Below are 24,233 nucleotides of genomic sequence, written 5' to 3'. Positions count from 1 at the left end.
ATCTTAAACAAAGACAAGTACATACAGAATGAACAATAATCATTTGTTCCTATAGACCAGGGGTAGGCAAATTTGGCTCTTTTATGACTCGTGGACTTCAACTCCCAGAATTCCTGAGCCAGCCATGCTGAGGGGAAAGGGAGAGGTTTCCAAGCTGAGCCATGCTGGCTCAGGAATTTTGGGAGTTGAAGTCCACAAGTCATGAGGGGGCCATAGTTCCCCCATGCTGGCTCAGGAATTCTGGGAGTTAAAGTCCACGAGTCATAAAGGAGCCAAGGTTGCCTACCCTTGCTATAGATAGTCCTCGACTTACGAATACAGTTGAACCCAACATTTCTGTTGCTAAGTGAGACAGTTGTGAAATGTATTTTGCCCCATTTTACAACCTTTCTTGCCACGGTTGTTAAGTGAGTCACTGCAGTTGTTCAGTTAGTAAGACGGCTGTTAAGTGAATCTGCTTTCCTCATTTGACTTTGCTTGTCAAAAGATCGCAAAAGGGGATCACATCACCCTGGGACGCCACAACTGTCATAAGTAAGAGTCAGTTGCCAAGTATCTGAACTTTCATCATGTGAATTTGGGGATGCTGCAACGGTCATAAGTGTGAAAAACGGTCATAAGTCACTTTTTTCAGTGCCGTTGTACCTTTGGACAGGCACTAAATGAACAGTTGTATATTGAGGACTACTGTATTTGAGAAATTAAAGGATGCACCCTAGGGCTGATCAGAAATTGTAGTCTAGCAGTCCTAGGCTGTTCTGGACTTTTTTTAAAAAAAGCAAGCATCTACTGTATGTTAACTGTCGCTGTAAAAATTTCCCTTCTTTTCTGTAATTATAAAAGGGTATTAGCTGTTATATGCTTAAGTCAGTGTGTTGTATCTGTGAGCACACAATTCTGTATATCTGTAATATGCAGGGCACAGTTCTGTGTGGTCCCATCATTTTATACCACTTTCTCCCCCAAACATTTGCCATTAAATAAACTGTGATTAAAAACATCATAAACATTTTCCTAACATGTGGAATGTTGGATATGAATTTCAGCTATTTCACAATGAATAAACAATTGTCCCTTGGATGTTGGAGAATAAGCAGAAGCCTCTAAGCAGAATACATACGCACATACTTTGCACAAACCTACGCAGAACATCAAAAGCATTGCAAATATTACCCTAATAATAACATCTTACTGTTATGTCTTCCAAAATAAATTGCACTGATTTCCCTGAGTTTATTACCATTGAATTCAGTGGCACTGAATTGTAGGTATACAATTGCTACCAGAAGGAAATTGGCTCGGAGGAGCTACTGAGGCCCTCGTGATCTGAATCCATCCAAATGAATAAAGATTTGATTTCATTTAGGTGCTTTATAGGTATCCTGTACAAGCCATGATCACATTGTAAGCATTATGCCATCACTCAAAGGAGGAAGGTAGAACAAGAAGCAATGGATAGAGAACCAACCCAGAACGAAGGAGAAATTTCCTGAAGAATTAATCAGAGGAACGACTTGCCTCCAGAAGTTGTGGATGCTCCAACACTGGAGGCTTTTAAGAAGAGATTGGACAACCATTGGCCTGACATGGTATAGGGCAGGGGTAGTCAACCTTGGCTCTTTTATGATTCGTGGACTTCACCTCCCAGAATTCCTGAGCCAGCCATGCTGAGGGGAAAGGGAGAGGTTTCCAAGCTGAGCCATGCTGGCTCAGGAATTCTGGGAGTTGAAGTCCACGAGTCATAAAAGAGCCAAGGTTGCCTACCCCTGGTATAGGGTCTCCTGCTTGAGCAGGGGGTTGGACTAGAAGACCTCCAAGATCCCTTCCAACCCTATTATTCCATGTTCTAACATAGTCATTGTGAGCATCACAGGACTTTGTAAGGCTGCAATGTTTCTCTCGCTCAAACTCTGTGACCTCTGCAGATATCTTTGCCACCACAAGCTGTCATGTCCAAGACAGCTTTACATGACTCCATTGCTGTCATAGAAGTCGCCTTCTCAAGTGGAGAATCAAGACCCTGAGCAGTCAGGTAAAAGAGAGCCATATTTTGCGCTTTCTGGGAGAGTGGCACATTCATAAGAGATTGGACAGCCATTTGTCTGAAATGGTAAAGGGTTTCCTGCCTGAGGAGGGGGTTGGACTAGAAGACCTCCAAGGTCCCTTCCAACTCTATTAAAGGAAGTCATTGGCATCCTTTGTGCAATGCGGTCATGACACATATAACATCACTTCCTCTGCTTGCCCATCCATTAGTGTCCACACTAGATCCGTCTTTGGTTTCACCCAGCTTCTTTTTGCCTTTACTCTCAGACTGAGGTTTAAAACCTTTGCATGATCCTTTACGTAGGATGACAAGCCATCATTTGATCCTTTGCTTCTGGATGGAGAGCCAGCTATCAGAATAACAAAGGTGGAAGGGACCTTGGAGGTCTTCTAGTCCAATCCCCTGCTCAGGCAGGAAATCCTATACCATTTCCGAAAAATGGTTGTCCAGTCTCTTTTTGAAAACATTCAGTGATGGAGCACCCACAACTTCTGAAGGCAAACTATTCACTTGATTTGATTGCTCTCAAGCAATTCTAGATTGCTTCTCTCCTTGGTTAGTTTCCATCGTTTCTTGTCTTGTCTTTTGGTCCTTTGGATAATGGTTTGACCCCCCTTGTCGTTGCAAGAACCTCTCAAATATTGGAACACTGCTATCATGTCACTCCTAGGGCTTCTTTTCATTAAACTAGGCATACCCAGTTCCTGCAGCCGTTCTTCATATGTTTTAGCCTCCAGACCCCTAATCATCTTTGTTGCTCTTCTCTGCACTTTTCCCCCCCAAAGTCTCAACATCTTTTTTATATTGTGATGACCAAAAAACCCTTGCAAATAGAGATATTTCTAGTAGGCGTAGCTTAGGTTCAAGAGGAAGCAAATTGAAAATAACAGCTCCTTTACCCAGAGATAATCATAAGCCTTTGATCTATTGTCTCAAAATGTTCCAAAGAGTTTGATGTTTCCTTGCTGGGTAATGATAACAAGCATTTTAGCTGGGAAAAGAGAGAAATCAGGGAGTTGTATTTATTTTTCCATGAGTACATATCAAGATGGAGGAACTGCCATGGTGGCAGTCATGAACAAACTTTGCTTTCCCCTTTTTATCGAAACCCCTGAGTTGATGATTTGAGTCATTCTGCTTTTGAAATAAGGCAGGCAGCTTGTGTCTGGGAAAACCTAAAGCTTGAGTAATGTCTAAATGCCTCTTTTGTTATGCTTCCTGGAAGATGTGGTGGGCCTCAGTACCCCCCAATCCCTCCTGTGGTAACCCTATCTGAGTTTTTAAAAGATTCCTTACTTTGTTTTCACTGTAAAAAATGAATCTTACCCTAATTCAGAGCAAAGCAGCAATTTCTAGTGTTATGTTGTCCAAATGTTTTGGCTCTTTTAAAGGTCCTACAGGGATGATTGTCAGGCACAAAGAATTGGGATCACACTAGTTCAGAAGATTTATTGCTCAAGCTTATAAACAAGAACCTAGTCAACTCCTGTTCAGCACTAAATTGGCACCAGATAAAGGTGAATGTAATTCAAGACTGTTGGACTTAGTTTATGGGAACATAAGGACTCTAGGCTGATTACTTTCTTGACTCCACCTCCAGGGTCTGTCTGCTGATCTCCTATAATGGCAGCATCCTGAGGCTAAGTTGCCTTCTCAAAAACACTTGTTTTGTGCAGGCCATTCTTCCCAGGCAACCATTTTGTGAGTATTCCCACCTCTTCTGAAATTTCCCCAACTGTTTGGCCATTGATCCTGAAATAAAAAACTTCTGCTATCAATGGTATAGTTAATCTTAAAAATCCTCTGAATCAGTGTGTGTATTTAAAACCAAAAATTTCTAGCTAGTTTGCAAGTCCACGAAACACGGTAAGATGTCCCATTTTGTTGCTCACATTTCCAACATAGCTTTGAAGTGCCTTTATTCTAGACAATTCCTCTGGTGGCATAGAGCAACTCTACTTCGATTTGTAAAAAAATTCTCTTTAAGATTGTAACACGGTGTAAATTTTGATTCTTTCAACTACTCACTTTTTTTTTAAAATCCCATTTATATCGCGCCCTTCTCCGAAGACTCAGGGCGGCTTACAATCTAAGAAGCACAAATCAATGTGCTTAGCAATAGCCTTCATTCTATGTATATGCCTGCTTATTAGGGCTTTCGCCCCCCCCCTGCAAGCGGCATTATTACAAAGTCAGCTTATTGCCCCCAACAATCTGGGTCCTCATTTTACCTACCTCGGAAGGATGGAAGGCTGAGTCAACCTTGAGCCTGGTGGGACTCGAACCTGCACTAATTGCAGGCAGCTGGTGTTACTTAAGAAGGCATTAGCCCACTGCTCCACCAAGGCTCCACTTCACCATTGTTCCATCTGTAAATTATAACCAACATTTTAACCCATTTTATAATACTTTTTTTCACTTGTTCTTCTTTTGCAAATTTCAATTAAGGTTTATACACTTCTATTCCCTAAATGAATTTTATAGAAGTAGAATACATGATCCCATTTCAAACTCAGTTTTAGAATGTTCAACAGCATAAATTCTTTTGTCTACTTTAAATCTTTCTAATAACTGTAAATAAGAGAACCATTGACCACTATTATCCCTCTGTCACTAGTCGTTTTTATTTTATTTTACATGCCCTTTGGAAAGACTTTAGTGTTGCGTGATAAGTTAGCCATTTGTGTTTGTCTATTATTTCTCATCTATAAAATGCTTCTTGTGCTGACAACCACAAAGGTGTTTTCGGGCATACCTTGGGTTTATATCTATTCCTTATTCTTAATATGGCACATCTGCCAAAATGATTTTTAAAATCCATGTTAACTTTGACTTTGCAGGTAGTCCTTGCCCTAACGGCCATAGCTGAGCCCAAAATTTCTGTTGCTAAGTGGGGCAGTTGTTAGGTGAGTTTTGTCCCATTTTACAACCTTTCTTGACACAGGTGTTAAGTAAATCACTGCAATTGTTAAGTTAGTGACACATTTGGTAAATGACTCTGGCTTCCCCAATGACACTATAATAATAATAATAAAGTTGGAAGGGATCTTGGAGGTCATCTAGTCCAACCCCCTGCTCAGGCAGGAAATCCTATACCATTTCAGGCAAATGGCTGTCCAGTCTCTTCTTAAAAACCTCCAGTGTTGGAGCATTCACCACTTCTGGAGGCAGGTTGTTCCACTGGTTAATTGTTCTAACTGTCAGGAAGTTTCTCCTTAGTTCTAGGTTGCTTCTCTCCTTGACTAGTTTCCATCCGTTGCTTCTTGTCCTGCTTTCAGGTGCTTTGGAGAATAGCTTGACTCCCTCTTCTTTGTGGTAGCCCCTGAGATATTGGAACACTGCTATCATGTCACCCCTCACCCTTCTCTTCGTTAAACTACACATACCCAATTCCAGCAACCGTTCCCTATATGTTTTAGCCTCCAGTCCCCCAATCATCTTTGTTGCTCTTCTCTAGACTCTTTCTAGAGTCTCGACATCTTTTTTACATCGTGGTGACCAAAACTGGATGCAGTATTCCAGGTGTGGCCTTACCAAAGCATTGTAAAGTGGTATTAGTACTTCACTTGATCTTGATTCTATCCCTCTGTTAATGCAGCCTAGCACTGTGTTGGCTTTTTTGGCAGCTGCAGCACACTGCTGGCTCATATTGAAGTGATTGTCTACTAAGACTCCGAGATCCCTCTCACAGTTACTACTATTGAGCAAGGTACCACCTATACTATACCTCTGCATTTGATTTTTCCTGCCTAAATGTAGAACCTTACTTTTTTCACCATTGAATTTCATTTTGTTAGATAGCGCCCAGTGTTCGAGTCTGTCCAGATCCTTCTGTATCTTAAGCCTGTCTTCTGGAGTATTGGCTATTCCTGCCACTGCTTGTCAGAAGGACACAAAAAGTGATCATGTGACCCCGGCACACTGCAACTGTCTTAAATATGAGACAGTTGCCAAACTCTGAAATTTCCGTTTACGTTTACGTTTTATTTAATTTATATACCGCCCTTCTCCCTGGGGACTCAGGGTGGTTCACAGGGCATATAAATAAAAATACAATACTATACAAAAGTTAAAACAGAGATTAAATCAATGCCCAATTAAAAAACAATAATACAATCTAAAATAACAATTTAAAACCCAGCTCCCCCATCAGGCCAGACCGGCCAATTCAAACAAATGGGTCTTCAGACCACGACGGAAAGTTCGGAGGTCCGATGCCGTCCGGAGCTCCACCGGCAGTTGGTTCCACAAAGCCGGGGCACCCACAGAGAAGGCTCTCCCCCTGGGGGCCGCCAGTCGGCATTCCCTGACCGGAGGCACCCTGAGGAGGCCCTCTCTGTGGGAACGCACAGGGCGGAGGGGAGTTGAAGCCGGCAGCAGGTGGTCCCCGAGGTACCCCGGACCCATGCCATGTAGGGACTTAAAGATCATAACCAAGACCTTGAACCTCACCCGGAAGACAACTGGTAACCAATGCAGCTCGCGGAGCAAAGGTGTAACATGGGAGTACCGGGAAACTCCCAAGACAACTCTCGCGGCCGCATTCTGTACCAGTTGGAGCCTCCGAGTGGTCTTCAAGGGAAGCCCCATGTAGAGAGCATTACAGTAGTCAAGGCGAGAGGTCACGAGCGCATGAGTGACCGTGCACAGGGCATCCCGGTCCAGATAGGGCCGCAACTGGCGCACCAGGAGAACCTGGGCAAAAGCCCCCCTAGTCACGGCCACTACATGATCTTCTAGGGTAAGCCGTGAATCTAGGAGGACTCCCAAGTTGCGAGCCCTATCCACGGGGGGTAAGAGCTCACCCCCCATAGAAAGAGATGGAACATTTTGAATGTCCCGGGATGCCGGAATGCACAGCCACTCAGTCTTGTCAGGGTTGAGCTGAAGTCTGTTCCTCCCCATCCAGACCCGAACCGCCTCCAGGCAACGGGACATCACAGCGAGGGCATCACTGGGGTGGTTTGGGGTTGAAAAGAAAAGTTGGGTATCATCGGCATATTGATGATACCCAACTCCAAAACCACGAATGATCTCACCCAGCGGTTTCATGTAGATGTTGAACAGGAGAGGCGAGAGAACCGACCCCTGAGGAACTCCACAAACGAGAGACCTAGGGGCCGATCTCTGCCCCCCTGCCAACACCGACTGCGAACGTCCCAGGAGATAGGAGGAGAACCACCGAAGAACCGTGCCTCCCACTCCCAATCCCCTGAGACGCCGCAGCAAGATACCATGGTCGATGGTATCGAAAGCCGCCGAGAGGTCTAATAGGACTAGGACAGAGGAATATCCCCTGTCTCGAGCCCTCCAGAGATCATTCACCAGAGCGACCAATGCCGTCTCCGTGCTGTACCCGGGCCTGAAACCCGATTGGTAGGGGTCCAGATAATCCGCTTCATCCAGGACCAGAGGGAGCTGATGCGCCACCACACTCTCAACAACCTTCGCAAGAAAGCGAAGGTTGGAGACTGGACGAAAGTTGTTCAATACAGCTGGGTCCAAGGCAGGCTTCTTGAGGAGAGGTCTCACCACCGCCTCCTTCAAGACGGTGGGGAAATAACCCTCACTCAAAGAAGCAGATATAACCGCCTGGAGCCAGCCTCGTGTCCTCTCCCTAGCTGCATAAACCAGCCAGGAAGGGCACAGATCCAACAAACATGTGGAGGAGCTCAGCCTCCCCATAATCCTGTCCACTTCATCAGGGGTCACAGAATCAAACTCTTCCCAGATAACATTGACAAGACCGTCCGTGTCCTGATCGCCTGACTCTGCCCAGCTGGAGTCCAAACCGGTCCGAATCCGAGCGATTTTATCCGACAGATGTTGACTAAATTCCTCAGCACGACCCTGCAAGGGATCCTCCCTCACCTCCTGATTAAGGAGCGAGCGAGTCACCCTAAACAGGGCGGCCGGGCGATTATCTGCGGACGCAATGAGGGTAGAGAAGTAATTACACCTCGCCACCCTCATCGCTGCGAGATAAGACCTAATATAGGTTCTTAACCGCAACCGGTCGGGTTTGGATCGGCTCGACCTCCAACAGCTCTCTAGGCCCCGTTTCCGACGCTTCATCTCCCGGAGCTCCGCGGAGAACCATGGAGCTCGCTGGGATCTGCGCCGGGTCAGGGGCCGCAAGGGTACAACCCGGTCAAGTGCCTCAGTGGCTGCCCTTTCCCAGGTTTCCACTAAGGCATCCGCCGAGCTGTGAGCAATGGAGGCAGGTGGGGACCCCAGCGCCGCTTGGAATCTATCAGGATCCATTAAGCGTCTGGGGCGGTACCATCTAATTGGTTCCGTATCCCCACGGCGGGGGGTGGCAAAACGGAAGACCATCCGCAGGAGATGATGATCGGTCCATGACAGGGGCATAATAAATGGAGAGCCCCCACCAAGATCATCCAACCACCGTCTAGATAAAAAAAAATCAGGTCAAGAGTGTGGCCTCCCTCATGAGTTGGTTCAGAAATTACTTGCGTCAGGTCCATGGCCGTCATGGAAGCCATGAACTCCCGAGCTAGCTCAGATGAGCCTCCCAGGGATGGTAGATTGAAGTCTCCCAAAACTATAAGTTTGGGAAACTCAACCACCAACCCTGAGAGGATATCAAGCAGCTCGGGCAGGGCTGCCGCTGCACGACTAGGCGAAATGTACGTCAGCAGCAAACCCAACTGCGCCCCTGAACCAAATCTCACAAAGAGAGACTCACACCCGACTATCTGAGAAACGGTGGTCTCCCGCGGACATAAGGTCTCCCTAATAATAACCGCCACTCCCCCACCCCTACCTTGAGCTCTTGGCCGGTGCAGCACCCGGAAGCCTGGTGGGCAGAGGTCAACCAAAGGGACCCCACCCTCTGGGCCCAACCAAGTCTCCGTGATGCAAGCCAGGTCCGCCTGCTCACCCTCAACTAAATCCCTAACGAGGGGAGCTTTATTAACCACGGACCTGGCATTCAGGTACACCAGCCGGAGCTCAGGAGGCTGCACATCCTCGCTCCCGGAACCTCGGGGAAGAAGCAGAGGGTCGGAGCGCCTCACCGCTTGCAAATAGCGGGGACGGCCCTCCCGGTAACGATACGGCTCCCTGTCTATCCGCCTGCTGCCTTTCCCCGTCGTGGGAATTGATAATCCCACGACCCGCTCATGAGCCCCGGCGACAACGCCACCCCGTTCTCCCCCCGTGCCATCAGACCCAAGGCTGGTCTGAACCATGGTAGATCGGCCACCCCCCATAGCCAAACCACCGCTATCTCCCACCCCGCTCCCTAACCTTATAAAAAATTTGGATAAAAAAATAATCAGAGGCTTCCTAGAATTACATGGATAGCCCCTGCCCCTGCCCAGCCATCTCTCAGAGACCCAAAACTCGGGCCCGTCATCAAGGTCATCAACATTTAAGGAGGCAGGTCGCACCCAGGAGAGGGGGGCACCCCTGAGGGCGTACAAACGCGTACTCGTATATTGCCGCATAAGTATAAAAGTCCAAACAGTCCAGGATAGGCATCCCTAGTTGTCCATGGGAGGATTGAACATGACAGAAACCTGGATCCACCCAACTTCACTGCCACTCAGTTGGGTGGCCCCCAAGACAGGCCGCAGCCCGTTCTCTCACAACGGGTAGAGGCTCCGTTCCTGGGGGTGGACCAGATATCCTCTGGGTAGGCAAACCCATAGAGCTCCCACCTCTATGTGGTTGCAGATGGAAAAGTCCAGCCACTCTCCCACCGTGGCCGATACCCAGGTATGTCGAAAGTCCAAAGGGAGAGGGGAGAGGATAGGTAGGCAGATGGTAAAAAGTGTGTCCAAGGCAAGGAGGATAGGCAGGCCAGAGTAAAAGTAGTCTAAATCACCGGCGTCACTGCAAAAGCAGTCCAAAGATGATACACGATGCAGGAGCCCCATGTCGTCCTTGCTCCGGTAAGATGACTCCCGGTCGTCTTCTTCGCCAGCCAAGCGGTCCGAAGACGCCGTCGCCATAAGAGGCGGCCTGAAGCAAGAGAATAGGTCCACCATCGTCGCCAAGGTGAGTAATAATAGTCACCCTCTCCACCGCCAAAACGGCCCGAGGGCGACACCACCACCAAAGCGGACCAAGGCGGCTTGGGGCCACATGGAAGTCCCGCCGCCGGCGAAAAGATCAAAAGCCCAAAGGCACCAGAGTCAGCAGCCGGCCCCCGCGAACGGGGCGACAGTCTCAGAACGCCGGCACAAACAAAAATGGCCCTAAAGCCAGCTGATGAATCCCCGAGCGTCCGGAGCATATCATCGTCCCTGTCACCACCAAAGCCGGGCCGCCGCTGCCATCGCCACCACCGCCGAGCGCGGCCCAAAAAAATCGTCGTGCAGGCTGCTACTCGCGCCAAGGCCGACGCCCACGCCGTCGCCGCCATCTTCACCGCCGCCGACCGGACAGCCCAGCGGACCTCACGAGCGCACCCCTCACCGACAGGCATCGTCGTGCAGGCTACTACTCGAGCCAAGGCCGACGCCCACGCCGTCGCCGCCATCTTCACCGCCGCCGACCGGACAGCCCAGCGGACCTCACGGGCGCACCCCTCACCGACAGGCATCCTCCCCAGCAGCTCGAGCCGGTCCGAGACCAAGCAAAGTGGCCCGGACGGCCCGAAAGCGGCGGGGAGCGCCGCGCCAGACACAAGCAGCCCGAACGCTCCAGAGAAAGCAAGAAACGGCGGGAGGAAACAGCTGGTAGGTAGCAGGGCCAGCAGCCGGCAGCCGGTCGTTCAAACAGCTCAAATCCGCTGCTGGCTTCAACAGCCTCCGCGTTGTCACACTGCCCCACAACAAACCCCAATCCCATCCCAGCAAGCCATAAGGCTTGTGAGGGGCTCCCAGGGGACGCCTATCAGCTGGAGCTCGCGGAGCTCAGCCGAGCGCGTCCTCCATTTTATGCCTTGTGGACTTCATGCATGCCTGACTGAGGAATTTGATCACATCACCATGCAGATGCTACAACGGTTGTAAATGTGAAGTCATATCTGCATTTTCCAGTTCCGTTTTAACTTTGAAAGGTCACTAAATGAATTGTTGAAAATCAAGAGCTTCCTGTATCGTGCCACAAATATCCATGCCAACCAGATCTCAAATTTAAGTGGTGCATCAGTTGTCAAAACAGGCATTGTCTGAAAGAAAAACATTATTCTAGGTAAGGCTTTCATTTTTATCATTGAATTTCTTACTAGCCATGAGAGTTGTAGTATATCCCATCTCAACATGTCTTTTAAAAACTTCATTGCTTGTCTTAACACAGTTGTTTTGAAATAACATGCAGTTTATATTTGTCACAGCAGAGTTTGTTTGACCTTACAGGGCTGACAACAGCCCAGATGCAACAGTTAAACAATACACACTTTAAATAATGATGAGAATCAAACCTTGGCAAACCAGTAGAAGATAAATACAAATACAGTAAGGTAAAGGTTCCCCCGCACATGCGTGCTAGTCATTTCTGACTCTAGGGGCCGGTGTTCATCTCTGTTTCAAAGCCGAAGAGCCAGCGCTTGTCCGAGGACGTCTCCATGGTCATGTGGCTGGCATGACTAGACGCCAAAGGTGGAGCCTTGGTGGAGCAGTGAGCTAATGCCTCCTTAAGTAACACCAGCTGCCTGCAATTAGTGCAGGTTCGAGTCCCACCAGGCTCAAGGTTGACTCAGCCTTCCATCCTTCCAAGGTAGGTAAAATGAGGACCCAGATTGTTGGGGGCAATTAAGCTGACTTTGTAATAATGCCGCTTGAGGTGTGTGTGAAAGCCCTAATAAGCAGGCATGTACATAGAATGAAGGCTACTGCTAAGCTTGTAAGCCGCCCTGAGTCTTTGGAGAAGGGCGGGATATAAATGGATTTTTTTTTAAAAAAAGGCACATGGAACGCTGTTACCTTCCCACCGGAGTGGTCCCTATTTTTCTACTTGCATTTTTACGTGCTTTCGAACTGCTAGGTTGGCAGAAGCTGGGACGAGTAACAGGCGCTCACTCTGTCACGCGGCACTTGGGATTCGACCCGCCAAACTGCCGACCTTCTGATAGACAAGCTCAGCATCCTAACCCACTGAGCCACCTAACCCACTGAGCCACAGATACAGTAGTATGATCTAAAGGCAAAAGCAAGCTACTTGGACTGAAAGGTGTATTAAAATAGAACAGATTCTCTTCAGGCCATTCTATTAGATTCTAAGTTAGTCTTAACTAGGTTTTTGGATAATCCAGATGATATTTTGAAATATAAAGCTTTCTTATTGTTACGGCCAGATCAGCAGAGCAAGCTCCAGAAAATAAGAAAGACATAGAGAAAAAAAGCCGAGAATTAGTGTCCAAGTAGTGCAAAGATGAATTGTGAGTCATTTTTTTCAGAGCTCTTGTAACTTTGAACCATCACTAAACAAAGGTGGTAAGTTGGACACTGTAAGTGCTCCTATCTCCTATGCAGCAGTGCCCACTCAGGGGCACATAAAGTCTATGATCATCCCCAAACAGCACATTTGACCTTTAGGGGAAAATGGCATCTCTGAGATAGACCTCACTCATATGCTTGAGAGCTGAATTACAGAATAACTGAAGAACAGAGTTGGAAGGAACCTTGGAGGTCATCTAGTCCAACCCCCTGCTCGGGCAGGAAACCCTATACCATTTCAGACAAATGGCTGTCCAGTCTCTTCTTGAAAACTTCCAGTGTTGGAGCATTCACAACTTCTGAAGGCAAGTTGTTCCAATGATTAATTGTTCCAACTGTCAGGAAATTTCTTCTTAGTTCTAGGTCAGGGGTAGGCAACCTTGTCTCTTTTATGACTCGTAGACTTCAACTCCAAGAGTTCCTGAGCCAGGAATTCTGGGAGTTGAAGTCCATGAGTCATAAAAGGGCCAAAGTTGCCTACCCCTGAGCGAGGTGATCTTGGACCAATCACCAGGGGACTGTGAGTTCTAGTCCTTCCTGAGGCATGAAATCCTACCAGGTGACTTTGAACCAATTGCTCTCTCACAGCCCAATCCACATCACAAGGTTGTTGTTGTGGGAAAAATAGGAGGGAGGAGGAATATCAGGTATATTCGCCACCTTGAGTTGTTTATAAAAAAATGAAAGGCAGAATATAAATTAAATAAATCAGTAAATAAATCTTGGCAAAGCTCATGAAGATGGGCAAGTGAAACTGGGTGTCTTCTACTTGCATTTTCCTGGTAGCTACCTGCACTCAACAAAGTAAGAAGTCTGGTAGGGCATTTTCAAGATTTTCATCCTGAAACCAGCAGTGCTACAAATGTCCTCTGCATTTCTTCAACCATTCTTATTAGACCAGATAGGAAATAAATTCTTTTTGCTTTTTCGTCCAAGGATCTGAAGGACTGGTGGTTTCATTTAGCTTACTCACGAGGAGGCCAAAGTGTTTGGAAGGTGCTTTTTCAAAAGTCAACTGGACTTTTCTTTTGTGTTTGCCTAGAAGACTTTTCATTTCTCATCCAAGAAGCTTCGTTGGTTCTGACTCCAGTTCTTCAGTCAGAACTGAAGAAGCTTCTTGGATGAGAAGCGAAATGTCTTCATGTGGAGGGGGGAAACAAAGAAAACTCCAGTTGCCTTTTGAAAAAAAAATCACCTTTGGGACAGCCATGACCTGGATGACTGAGAATCTCAATAAAGAGTTTGGAGTTTAATGGGGCAGGCCTTCAATTGTGCGACTGTGGCCATCAGCTTGTCATTTTTGACTCTTTCCCATGGAACATTCCTAGTAGGCACAATGTTGTTGTTAGCTGCAAAGTCGTGTCCGACCCATCGTGACCCTATGGACAATGTTCCTCCAGGCCTTCCTGTCCTCTACCACCTAGACACAATATTCTAAGCCAAAAAGACACTCAATCAAGATGAAAACTAGAAAAAAAAACACTAGACCTTTCACTGACTGGGTTAAATCTGTTGTGGGAACACAACCAGCATCTGTCAATGCCAATTGTTGGATGGGGATAGCAAGCAACAGCAAGGTCTGTTGCCATCTTCTGCCTTTCAGTTTTCCAGGGAGATCTGATTCCCTTTGCTATTATTTTAAGCACCTTGGTGAATTCTAGGATTGATAATACATATCTGCATGGTTCTTCCAGGCCGTCCCTCTAGAGAAATTCTATCTTGATATTTTGCATTGCTATCTCTTTAGCCTTCAGATTCCCCCTGTATCGTGCCAAAAGGCATAAACCCACAAGCCTGTTCATACTCCTTATAAAAACAGTTATAAAATATTTTAATCCGAGGTCTCGCCCCTCACCTCTTACTTAATTGGAGGTTAACTTAAGACTATCTTTCTTTCTCTTCGCCTCTGTTGTAAAATAGATTTGCAGGGACATGCTTAGAGACTCTTAGACTTAAAATAAAAATAAAAACGCCTTTCTCTCACTTAACCTCTCCCTTTTTTTTACTATTAGGTTCTGGTTATTTTTATATGCTCTCTTCTTTCCCAAAGCAGCTATGTTTTTTTGTTTTATGCGAGAAATCAGCTGAGCACAGTTTTGCAGTGTTCTTATTATCTTTTTAAAAATCATTTTTGGAGGGAGGTTGGATTAACTGAGGATTATTTCAAGTTTAATCTCTCCAGCTGTTTAGTAAACTATCTTCCAATTTATCTGCAGACATTTCACTTTACATTATAAAATTTCAATCAAAATTCCTCGAGGCAGTCTTTGGTCTCCTTTCTTTGTAATCTTTAAACCCTAAGTAAACTCAACTTTAACCTCAACTGGCTGGCTTTCCTGGTCAGCTGCCATGAAGCTCTGAAAGTGATTGGCACCAAGATGTCAGACAGAAGACTTGAACTCAGAACTATACTTCAGTGAGAACTCCTGAAAGGTCACATCAAAGCTAATAAAGGAGAACATTTGTAGCTCGGGGTTGAAATGAGGGATCTTTGGTGCTCTCTGAGCTTGGTGGCTTTCTTGCAGACATTTCATTACCAAACTGGGTAACATCATCAGTGTCAGTTTGGGTAATGAAACATCTGCAAGAAAACCACCAATCTCAGAGATCACCAAGGACCCCTCAGGATCAAAGCTGCTAGAACTGGGTTTGGCAACTGACAGCCCACAAGACTGAATATTAATTTTATTCAATTTATTTAAAACATTAGTATAGTCACCATTTTTAAGTCTGCCTCAAAACACAGGTAGTCCTCAACTTACGGCTACAAATGAGTTCAAAATGTCTGCTGCTATGTGAGACACTTGTTAACTAAGCTTCGCCCCATTTTAAGACCTTTCTTGCCATGGTTGTTAAGTGAATCTGCCTTCCCCATTGACGTTGCTTGTCAGAAGGTCACAAAAAGTGATCACATGACCCTGGGACCCAGCAACGGTCATAAATATGAATCAGTTGCCAAGCACCCAAACTTTGATCACATAACAATGGGGATGCCACAATGGTTGTAAGAGTGAAAAACAGAAATAAGTCACCTCTTTCAGGGCTGTTGCAACTTTGAATGGTCACTAAATGAGCTGTTGTAAATCAAGGACTACTTGTAAAACAATATACAGAAGTCCTGAACTTACAACCATTTGTTTAGCGACTGTTTGAAGTTACAATAGCACTGAAAAAAATCACTTAGAACAATTATTCATGATGTACAAACGTTGCAGCAATCTCGTGGTCACATGATCAAAATTTGGATACTTGGCAACTGGCATGTATTTATGGCGGTTGTAGTGTCCCGGGGTCAGGTGATCCCCTTTCGACAAGCAGAGTCAATGAAGGAACCCAGATTCATCTCACAACCATGTTACTAACTGAACAACAGCAGTGATTCACTTAACAACTGTAGCAAGGAAGGTTGTAAAATGGAGCCAAATTCACTTACCAACTGTCTCGCTTAGCAACAGAAATGTTGGGCTCAGTTGTGATCATAAGTCGATGACCACCTGTATTAGAGTTCTACCTTCACTACAAGTTCAGGGGAGAATAGAATAGAATAGAATAGAAAATGGAATGGAATGGAATATAGAATATAATAGAATGGAATGGAATAGATTAGAATATAGAATATAGAACAGAACAGAACAGAATAGAATAGAAAGGGACCTTGGAGGTCTTCTAGTCCAGCCCCCTGCTCAAGCAGGAGAACCTATACCATTTCAGACAAGTAATTGTCTAGCCTCTTCTTAAAAATCTTCACTGATGGAGCACTCATGTTTTCTGGAGGTAAGCTGTTGCAGTGGTTAATTGTCCTCACTGTCAGGAAGTTTCTCCTTAATTCCAGGTTGCTTCTCTCTTTTGTCAGTTTCCATCCATTGTTTCTTGTCCTTCCTTCTGATGCTTTGGTGAATAATGGGACCCCCTCTTCTTTGTGGCAGCCCCTCAAATACTGGAATACTGCTATCATGTCTCCCCTACTTTTCTTTAGACTAGCCAAACCCAAGTCCCACAGCTGTCCTTTGTATGTTTTGGTCTCCAGGCCTTTGATCATCTTAGTTCCTCTTCTCTGAATTTTTTCCAAATTCTCAACATCTTTTTTGTGATATGGTGACCAAATTTGGCTGCAGTATTCCAGGTGTGGTCTTACTAGGTTTTATAAAGCGGTACTAATACTTTGCGTGATCTTGATTCTATGCCTCTGTTTATACAAACCAGGATTGTAATAGCTTTTTTGGTTGCTGCTCCACACTACTAGAATAGAATAGAATAGAATAGAATAGAATAGAATAGAATAGAATAGAAGAGAAGAGAAGAGAAGAGAAGAGAAGAGAAGAGAAGAGAAGAGAAGAGAAGAGAATTTTTTATTGATCGTGTGATCATCCACACGAATATGTCTTCAGTAAGACCTCCAAAGTCCCTTCCAACTCTGTAATTCTGTTAAAGGAAAGGGACCTAATGTTGAGATGAAACTTTTATCTTTTGTAGGTCCCTAAAGTCCAATTCTTTTCCATTCCCTAGAAGGAAATAGAACGTAATCCCCAAAGTGTGGGATCTTTAAGCATCTCCATATTTTTTTCTCCACCTCACCTTGTAAGTGCCAGAAACGGCTGGCCACAGTTTTCCCATGGCGCCTACCAATTCTGCTCCTTAAACCTCCCAGGGTTATCACAGCTGGAAGGCGCTCCTGTTGATGTTGGTGGTGCCTGTGGGTTGTCAACAAGGCAGCTTATCTTCTGAAAACATTTACTTAACCCTTTGTCTTGTAGCCCCCACGGAACAGGGGCCAGGGAGGGTGGGAGAAAGAAGGTAGAGTCCGTGAAGGATCAGATATGGTTGGGCTGAAGAACTATCTCTGAGAAGCGGTAAGATTTTAGGGGCAGCCTAAAACCCAGTAAAGCGGAGCGATAAACATTTCTAACCAGCTGTTATGAAATAATATTGTTGAAAAAAAAGCAAGAGTTTTGAAGATGAAATTCTATCGGTTTAGAATGTCTGTGGAGTTTCTCACTCATTCAAGTCAGGGTTCTCCCAAAAGTGCTTCTCCAAAAGTCAACTGGACTTTTTTGGGTCCCCCCCCCCTTTGGAAATGTTCTGAAGAAGCTTCTTGGATGAAAAGCAAAATGTTTTGTAGGAAACAAAAAACACACACACACAAATCCAGTTACCTTTAGAGAAGCACCTTTGGGATTTAGATGTAGAAGCTTTTATTTCTTTTTCCCCTAGAGCAGGGGTAGGCAACCTTGGCTCTTTTATGACTCGTGGACTTCAACTTCCAGAATTCCTGAGCCAGGCACACTGGCTGAGGAATTCTGGGAGTTGAAGTCTACAAGTCATAAAAGGGCCAGGTTTGAAGACCTTTGTCATAGTAGTTAGGAGTGGCATCTAATTAAATTTACCTGAACATGAAAAAGCTAAGCTGGCTTAGATCTGGTTAGTAATTGGATAGGAGACTAACAGGATATACCAGAACTGTAGGCTAAACCATGCTGGCAAGGAAACTGTTATGTACTGGGCTCATTAGTAATACCACGTGGGTTGCTGGAGCAGCTAACGGCTCTCCAGCAACCCAGACTACAAGTCTCCAGTGCTGCTATTGGCTATCCCTAGGTGGCAATTGTTGCTTCAAACCTATTGGCTGCTGCCTAGGGGCTAGACTATATACTGCGGCTAGTTGCAGCCATTTCCCCAGTTCTGACTCTGCACAAAATAAACCATGAGTTTTCCTGTACTCATTTATCTCATCTTAAGAGCCTTGGTGGAGCAGTGGGCTAATGCCTCCTTAAGTAACACCAGCTGCCTGCAATTAGTGCAGGTTCGCATCCCACCAGGCTCAAGGTTGACTCAGCCTTCCATCCTTCCGAGGTAGGTAAAATGAGGACCCAGATTGTTGGGGGCAATTAAGCTGACTTTGTAATAATGCCGCTTGGGGGTGTGTGAAAGCCCTAATAAGCAGGCATATACATAGAATGAAGGCTACTGCTAAGCTTGGAAGCCGCCCTGAGTCTTTGGAGAAGGGCGGGATATAAATGGAATTAAAATAAATAAATAAAATAAATCTTCATTCCTGTGCCAAAGAACCTGCTACACAACACTGGCGATGAAGGTGGGATCCTGCTTCCGTAAAAAAGAGCTGAAGTCTACAAGGGGAAGACAACGCACGCTGGAGGGAAAAGGCATTTCCCCCTCCCTCCCTCAAGATCGGCTAGCAAGCTACGCTAGCAACTTCGTGCTCATTCCCTGAGCCTGGGAAGCAGGATTCAGAAGAAACACAGGAACCAGCAAAGACAGAATGCCAAAGGTCGGGAGACTTCGAGAATTTGATGTGAAGCACCCAGAGGAATGACCATCCTATTTGTCACAGGTAGAAAACTACCTCCAGGCAAACCAGATTGCGGAAGAAGGATTGAAGGCCGCAATGCTACTCTGTCTGTGCAGCCCAGCAACCTTTGATTTGGCTGAGAACCTTTTCGCCCCGACACCGATAGGAGTGGTCTCCTATTCAGACCTCAAAAAGAAGCTAACTGAACATTTCCAGCCGAAGATGTGATGTGGTTGGTGGTTCAAGTTCGACCAGAGAGTGCAGCAACCCGGCGAATCAGCTTCAGAATTCATAGCAGGCCTGAGGCAGGCCGCATGCCTTTGCAAATTTTCAAACTTAGAAGAGCGACTACAAGACCGGCTTGTATGTGGCCTATGGGACCAAACGCTTCAGCATAGACTCTTTGCCAGACAAAACTTAATGTTTTCAGAAGCACAAGATGAAATAATGGCCGACGAAGCTGCTGGGGGCACAGATCAAGTGGTACAGCCCGCCAAAACGACAAAGCAGGAAGAAATGATCCACCATGAGGACGCCAAATGCACTGAAGAATCTTCCGAGGAAGAAGACCCTGAAATCAATAGACTCCAAAAGCAACTCAACATGCAACACCGCAACAGCCAGCAGCGAGAGAACACTTACAAGGCAGTTCTCTTACCTAGATGTAAGGGGTGCGGTGGCAACCATTTTCGTGCCAATTGCAGATTCTGATCAGCCACGTGCAGAGCTTGCGGAAGGACAGGCCACATCGCGTCGGTTTTCAGAGCCCGCCAGAGACACCGACCACCCAAACACCAGTCGGAAGAACCGACTAGGAGAGGTACTGGGGCCCAGGGTCCGGTTAGTGTGGGGTTTTTCAGAAGTCGCAGAAGCGTGTGCCGCACCGGGGCCCAAAGCCCCCTCAAACCTAAACTCAGACTCTTGGTAGAGCTACAAGGAGTTCCATGTAAAATAGAATTGGACTCTGGCTCTGCAGTCTCCATTATTTCTCAAGACAATTTTCACTTCGTGTGTAGGCGCAGTAACAACTGGGCCAAACTAAGGTCCTCAGACATAATCCTGACTTTCAAAATGCTCAAGTTAAAGTTAAGGGAGAAGCCACTTTGATGGTAAAATTTAAGGAGTTTTTTTTCGACCTGGATGTCATAGTAGTAGGGGGCCATAGAACGAGTCTCATTGGACTCGATTGGTTTGATGCCTTAGGTATTCAGATTACTGGTATCAACCGGACACAAATTGCAGACCTCGCATCAGTATGCGAAGACTATGCAGATGTTTTTGATTCAACCCTGGGAACATACACAGGCCCGCCTATCTTATTTAAGCTAGATCCCAACGTAGTTCCAATCAGGGTTAAGCCTCGTAGGGTCCCCTTTGCCTTAAAACATAAAATTGATTTAGAAATTGATAAGCTTGTAGAACAGGGCGTTTTACAGCCTGTTGATGGTGGGGAGTGGGAAACTCCTATAGTCACTCCACTTAAAGCCAACAGGGAAATTCGCATTTGCGTTGACTATAAATGCACTCTAAATAAAGCCCTCAAGCAACACGCTTACCTGGTCCCAGTGGTCAACCACATTTTAGCCTCCTTGCAAAGGGGTACTATTTTTGCTAAACTTGATTTAGCACAGGCCTATCAGCAATTGCTGGTTGATGAGGCCACAGCTGCGGCTCAGACGATCGTGGCTCACAGGGGGGCTTTCAAAGTTAAACGCTTACAGTTTAGAGTCAGTGTTGCACCTGACATTTTCCAGGGGATCATGGACCATACACTTAAGGGTATTCAGGCGTCTGCCCTTATTTTGATGATGTTCTTAATGCAGAAGTGCTAGCCGGTAGGCTCAGGGCTGTTTTGCAGAGGCTTCGTGAAGCAGGTCTCAAATTAAAAAAGAGTGTAGTATTGGGGTTCCTTCAACAGAATTCCTGGGTTTCTGAATTGATGCTAACAGCATTCATGTTGCTGATTCTAAAGTGAAGGACATTAAAATGGCTCCTAGGCCCAAATCCAAAGGAGAGCTACAAGCATTCTTGGGCCTCCTAAACTTCTATCACAGATTTCTACTGCATAAGGCCGCACTAGCAGAGCCCCTCCACAGGATTCTAGATAAGAAAGCTCCATGGAAATGGACTAACTTACATGAAAAAAGTTTTCAGGACTTAAAAGCACTATTGTCAGAAAAGTCCACTGTAACTCACTACAAAGAGTCTAAACCAGTATGTCTTGCATGCGATGCATCTCCCTATGGGGTGGGGGCAGTTTTAAGCCACATAGGAAAAAATGGAACACAGGTTCCTATAGCATTTTACTCAAGGACGTTGTCCTCTGCTGAGCGCAACTATGCTCAGATTGACAAAGAGGCCCTAGCCATCGTTGCTGGAATAAAAAAATTCCATGACTATTTATATGGCAGGGACTTCACGGTCTTTACAGACCACAAACCTCTGTTGGGACTTTTCACAACAGACAAACAAACCCCCCACATACTTTCTCCAAGAATGCTGAGATGGTCTATTTTTCTATCTGCATACACTTTTAAATTGATTCACAAACCGGGCAAAGAAATGGGCCATGCTGATGGCCTCAGCAGACTACCACTGCCACTAATGGAACCAGATCTGGCTCCAGCTGCTAGAATACTGTCCATACAGGACCTACCTGAATTCCCCCTCCATGCGGGGGACATTGCTGCTGAAACTGCCACAGATAGAACACTTAGTAGAGTATTGTCATGGGTATACACGGGCTGGTTGGATAAAAGCCCAGGTTCTGAATTTCAGAACTATTTTGTCAGAAGGCATGAGTTATCTGCTCACAAGGGCTGCATGTTATGGGGAAACAGAGTCATAATTCCCACTTCCCTAAGAGATAGGGTTTTACAGTCATTACATGAAGGCCATCCAGGCATTGTCAGAATGAAAGCTTTAGCTGGAAGCTGCCTTTGGTGGCCTGGCCTTGATAAGGACATTGAATCACAAGTCCATGGTTGTTATACATGCCAGCAATCGAGGCCTGAAATGCCACAGGCTCCAGTTCACAGGTGGGAGGAAATGCACACTCCCTGGTCTAGGATTCACATAGACTACGCTGGGCCCTTTCAGGGACAGCTCTTCCTTATAGTAGTGGATAGCCACTCCAAATGGCTGGAAGTAATTCCAGTTCCTAACATGACTACTGCTAGGATCATCCAGGTGCTGAGAAAACTCTTTGCCACACATGGGCTGCCAGATGTCTTAGTTTCAGACAATGGGGCCCAATTCACTGCTGCTGAATTTCAGGCCTTCCTTAGAGCTAATCTCATCAGACATGCAACATCTGCGCCTTTCAAGCTGAACGCATGGTGAGGACAATGAAGGAATCACTCAAGCGCATTGTAACAGGTGACTGGCATCACAGATTGGCAGATTTTCTACTCTGCCAGCATTCTACGTCCTGCACTGCTACAGGCAAAAGTCCTGCAGAACTGCGTTGGGGGAGGCGTTTGATCACTAAACTGGACAGGTTGCATCCAGATAGAGTGGCAGCAGAATCCTCTCAACCAAAACCCCCTAGGGGGCTGCAAATGGGCGATTGGGTTTGGGCCAGGAACTATGGTCATGGGAATCTGTGGGTTCCTGGTCAAATTACCAAACCATCCGGGCCCCTGTCTTATGAAGTGGGGTTGGAGGGAGGGCGAGTTGTCAGACGCCACATTGATCAACTCAGAAAATGGTTTCCAGAATGGCCACTAAGTGAGAACTGCATCATAAGTCCCTCCCAAGGTCCTCTAACTTGCGGCCAAGCCAGTCCTCACATGGATTCTTAGGACTTTTCCTTCATAACTGAGAAGGAACCAGAGGGAGAAGTGGTGAGTCCAGGAATGCAACATGGGTCCCCTGAAGGAGCAAACCAACCGGACTTCAGCAACCGCTGTGCCTACTCTGCTGATCAGTCTGACTCTGGGGTGGGCCAACCTGGAGAGGCCAGCCAGAGAGCATCTAATCCCCTTGACTCAGGAGCACCAAGGGACACAGGTCTACCCAGCCCACTAGCTGGTAGACCACAAAGTGTCTGGAACTCCAAGACGTTCCACGAGGGCACACAAGCCTCCTTCTTATCTTGCTGATCACATTGTAAAATAAAGAGCTATAATATTGTTGGCATTGCAGCTTACCACTGTACTACAGAAACTAGCGTTATGATGTTAACTGTCTGCCGTACTGTCAATGAAGGCATATTCATTCAGGTGCTATGATGTAACTGTCTAGTGTGCTGTCAATGAAGCTTATTCATTCAGACGTTGTTTAATAACATTGTAACCTTATGGGTTGTTTTTTTCTATTACTATTATTTAAGTTTGTTTTGATAATGAGTCTTGATAATTGCATTAAGACTTGTGTTAATATTATCTGATCTAAGAGGGGAGGGGTGTTATGTACTGGGCTCATTACAAATACTACGTGGGTTGCTGGAGCAGCTAACGGCTCTCCAGCAACCCAGACTACAAGTCTCCAGTGCTGCTATTGGCTATCCCTAGGCAGCAATGGTTGTTCAAACCTATTGGCTGCCGCCTAGGGGCTAGACTATATATTGCGGCTAGTTGCAGCCATTTCCCCAGTTCTGACTCTGCACGAAATAAACCATGAGTTTTCCTATACTCATTTATCTCGTCTTCATTCCTGTGCCAAAGAACCTGCTAGACAACAGAAACCACGCTGACTCATAGCTCAGGAATTCTGGGAGTTGAAGTCCATGAGTCATAAAAGAGCCAAGGTTGCCTACCCCTGCAGCCTTGACTGCATGCAGAAACCTATCACAGATAGTCCTTGACTTACAACCGTTTGTTTAGAAGCTTGTTGAAAGTTACAGTGGTACTGAAAAGAGGGACCAATAACTATTTTTCATACTTATATGACCATTGCAGATTCTCTGTGGTCACATAATCAAAATTTGGATGCTTGGCAACTGGCATGTATTTGTGACGGTTTGCATGTCCCGGCGTCATGCAATCACTGCTTGTAATTTTCCCAGGTGGCTTCCAACAAGCAAAGATAATGGGGGAAGCCAGATTCACTTACTGACTGACCTCACATGAATTAGGGCAAGACTGTGTATATCTCCCTTCTACTATAAATCTAAGAGTCCTTCGTTTTGTTTTTTGCACCCTTTAATTTAATGCTTAATGCAGCCTGTTCCCTCTTAATACAATGGACAATTGGCTCTTGATAGGTTTCCAGACATCCATGTGGGAATGGTATCTGGGAGAAAGAAGAAGAAGAAAAAAAGCTTTTCCCCAAATATTCTACAAAGATAAATGTCTGGGAGTGACCGTAAAATGGTCTGGTTCTGCCCAGCCTCCTATCAAAAGGAGATCGATCCAATTTGTTTCTCCACTTAACGTAAGGTTTGCAGGACAGAAGTCACAGCTAATTTTAGCAGGGCCTCTCGGAATGGATCTGAAAGCTTGTAATCCTGGTTTAAGAGGCTGAGTGC

This window comes from Vipera ursinii, assembly GCF_947247035.1.
Source record: "Vipera ursinii genome assembly, chromosome: 3".
NCBI lineage: Eukaryota > Metazoa > Chordata > Lepidosauria > Squamata > Viperidae > Vipera > Vipera ursinii.
This window is presented reverse-complemented; position numbering follows the sequence as displayed.